General features: G+C 32.1%; 1 long non-coding RNA gene across 5 annotated transcripts; it reads left to right on the forward strand.

The window, feature by feature from the left end:
* The first annotated feature begins 1,376 nt into the window (after window positions 1-1,376).
* On the forward strand, window positions 1,377-3,644 carry LOC106433916. 5 transcript variants are annotated; one of them, XR_007323580.1, is made up of 8 exons: window positions 1,384-1,936; window positions 2,032-2,088; window positions 2,358-2,377; window positions 2,459-2,575; window positions 2,655-2,772; window positions 2,894-3,008; window positions 3,079-3,263; window positions 3,337-3,644. It is a non-coding gene; the product is annotated as an uncharacterized LOC106433916 (long non-coding RNA). The 5 variants fall into 5 exon arrangements; XR_007323578.1 differs by having other exon boundaries at window positions 1,386-1,936; window positions 2,018-2,088; XR_007323579.1 differs by having other exon boundaries at window positions 1,377-1,936; window positions 2,358-2,575.
* Window positions 3,645-3,861: the final 217 nt, after the last annotated feature.

Here is a 3,861-nt window from a genome sequence, read left to right on the forward strand (position 1 = left end):
TTAATATATATATATATATGAGACTTTATTTTCATACGATTTATGATCATTTATATATTGCTTGAATAAAAAAAGTTAAACCATTAATCACAAAATTTTCAATGTGGAATTTACCTTTTTTAGTAATTTATAGTCGTTTTAAAAAATTCAAAATATAACATATAAGAAAAAATCTATTTTTTTTATTATCTGCTTAATGTGATTGTTTAATTTCTTTTAATAATACAAAATTAAACAAAATGAGAGAGAAAATATTATTAAATTTGTATCATTCATAATCATTAATTGTCATATATATATGTTAATCATATTATATAATTTTGTAGCTTTTACTTAAGGAAAGAATTGAGAATATCTTTTCTGTACACTACTAATCAGTTTGATAGTTAATTTCATAAAAAAAAGTATAATATCTATTTATATGGACCAACTTATTTTTTTAAGGATTCTAAGAATCATCGTAGTGATGACACGTGACTACAAAAACATGTTGTAATGCTCCAAAATTAATATATAAGGGATTTCCATGGCAGCCACAAGGCCACCTCCAACTGAAAGTTGTAGCTAAGTATCTCACTAATTAAAAGAAATAAAAATATGGAAAAGTACGAGAGAGATGAAGAAATTATGAGAATCAGTTCTTTAGTTAGAAGTTATAAGAGAACCATTAGTGAGGGTACCTCACATGGCCGTACATAATAAAAATATAAAAAGAAATTAAAAGAGATGAGAAAGGCAAGAAAAATGCATGAAAGATTGCTCCCAAAGAAATTCTTTACACAAGTTGAGAGATTTTTATAACATTTTCCATCTTAAGATTGGTTTATTTTTTTATTTACTTAAATTTTAATTATGCTATTTAATAATATAGTATAATAAAGGTGATATAATTTTGGAAGATATTTTCCCTACTAAAAGCATTTCCAATAAGCTTTATTTAAACTATTTTCATTTAATTAATCACATTAAATAAGAACATATTATCTATTATACAATTTTCTTAATCTGCGTAAAAAATGTCAAAATGACACTTAATATGAAACAGAGAAAATATAATTAAGTTTAAATATTTATTAAAAAATTTGACCACTAATAAAGTTACATCTGTCTACAAAGCATCTATTCAAGTTTTTAGAGCATCATTAGGACATCTCCAACCCCACTGCATAATTTACTGCAAAATAGAGTGAAAAATGATGTCATGAACAAACAAAAATCATTACTCTATAAATGGAGTAATTTTTTTTTGTTCATGACTACATTTTCTACTTCATTTTACCGTAAATTATGCAGTGGGGTTGGAGATGTCCTAATGATGCTCTAAAAACTTGAATAGATGCTTTGTAGACAGATGTAACTTTATTAGTGGTCAAATTTTTTAATAAATATTTAAACTTAATTATATTTTCTCTGTTTCATATTAAGTGTCATTTTGACATTTTTTACGCAGATTAAGAAAATTGTATAATAGATAATATGTTCTTATTTAATGTGATTAATTAAATGAAAATAGTTTAAATAAAGCTTATTGGTTATCCGAAATGATATCTATTATTATAAAACAAAGTTCTCTCACTCCTCATGCCTCCACATCAGCGGCCAGCTAGATAAGTCGCTGCCTCTCATCGCGACACGTCAGCCGACGAAACACGTCGTTTCATTAATACGGGAATCTTGATGGGCTTTCAATTTGAGGCCTAAAGTCGCATGAAGACATAAAGCCTTGCCAGTATCAAACCGCTGCGTTTTTTTTATCAGGGTTACAATGGCTTCATATGAATCGGCTCTTGGACGCGTCGTTTAGGGTTCATACAAATCAGCCGTTTTCGACATTAGAGAGATTGTGATTGTAGATCGTGATCAAGTCCTTTCGCCTTTCGTCATATGAAATGTGTGTTAAGCTTTGTAAAAAGCGGTGCTTCCACAGTATAAATAGGTATGCTTGACTTCTCTTCGAACCATCTTCCAAACGTTTCTCATCGTATTTTTTTTCTTTTTGCTATGGCTAACTCAATAGTATCTGAGGTCAAGAATCTGAAGCGAAGTGGTGAACTCATGCGGCTGAACCTGCTCATAGTCGATTTGAATGTAAGCCCAATATTACTTTATATATGATCGTCTGAGTTTATTATTGCAGTGGATTTCTTTTTTTTTCTGGTTTTTATGTGTTGATTATGATTGATTTAAAAATTTCCGTTTCCTCGGTTCTTATGCGAATGCTTCTGATATTCATATACATGATTGTTAGATTTTAGATTCTGGTAAATCTATTTGTGCTTATTGGTTTTCGATGTTCAAATCTGATATGTATTTAAAATATATTGATGGTCAAACGTGTGTTTTTTTTTTGGCAACAGGTCAAACGTGTTTTATATCGGTATGTTGGACATTTTATTAGATATAGTAGTGTCCTCATATACTTAGCCTGAAGGTGAACTGTATATGTGTATGTATATAGCTTGGTGCCAGAGACACTGGTCTCACACCAGCAGCACCACTCCTGAGAGAGATTGCAAAAGTCGAGCCCGTAACCGTAGCTGAGCTCAATAGCTTTGTCACCACTGCCGTGTCTGAGGTAAACTTATTACTCTGATGTTTTCTTTTTTATTATGAATGGTGTGGTTTTGATTATGAATTTGGTGTATAACTAATAGGATATTGAGTTCATGTGCACCGGCACGGTTATCCGGCCCGATTCAGAGAAAGGATGGTGTTACGTTGCTTGCTCTAAATCTAGCAGGAAGCTCAAGCGCACTGAATCTGCCTTTACATGTGTGTGTTGCGAGAATTATCATGTTGTTGGTGTTTTGCGATATATATCATTAATCTACATACAATTATGTTTCTCTTTGTGAAATGACACTATTATACTGAGATATGCTTATTTTCACAGCTACCGAATGGAGCTTACAATCGCTGATGACACTGATGAAGGTATCTTTGTTTGTTTTGATGGTGTAATGACAAAGCTACATGGTCTCGAAGCACATGAAGCTGGCCAAATTTTGGTAAGTTTGTATGGTCTCATATTATATTAATTGTATGACATTTACTAAGAGAGATACTATATTTTTGTAGGCTGAAGACGGTGTTACCCTGAGGACTCTCGGATGCCTCTGTTTGTTACAGGCATGCAAGGGAAGACGCACACTTTCCATGTCAAGTTAACCACGTATGATTTCACAGCAAGACGTCAAAGCTTCACTGTCACCCGTAATATCAATGAATGTGAACATCTGCCGCTTCCCGATTTCGTCGATAATGTACGTCTAATGTCATTATGATGTTGCATTATTTGGCTATGTTTTGATTGTCCATATCATCTATCTGTATCAGGGAGGAGATGATAACAATGATCAGAAAATTCATGCAGAGGTCGAATCTAGGGGGGCAGTGGTGAAGCAGCTTTGATTGCTGCTACAGAGCCAATTGGTGCTATGCTTAACAAGATGGACGACCCAGCTTCGCAAGTTGTCAAGAAGATATATAATCAACATAATATGTATTTAAATAATGCTTATGCATGATCTCTCCCGTTTTTCGTATTCGAGAATCTATTTTCGGTTTTTTTCATTATTTGAATACTCTAGGTTTGAGTCAGACAACCTATCTATTTTCTTATTATAAAGGAGTGATTTATCTTACTGATCGTATTATAGATAATGCTTATGCATGAACTTCCCGTTTTAAGTATTCCTCTTTTTTATTTACTTTTGACTTTTTCCACTGTATGAATACTCTGTGTTAGGCAGACAATCTTTATATTTTCTCATTATATAGAGAAATCTTTTATCTTAATGATCGTATTCCAGACATGGGCCTAGATTCAATAATGGTTAATGCACATGATCACTAAAATAT

This window comes from Brassica napus, chromosome C5, assembly GCF_020379485.1.
Source record: "Brassica napus cultivar Da-Ae chromosome C5, Da-Ae, whole genome shotgun sequence".
Lineage (NCBI taxonomy): Eukaryota > Viridiplantae > Streptophyta > Magnoliopsida > Brassicales > Brassicaceae > Brassica > Brassica napus.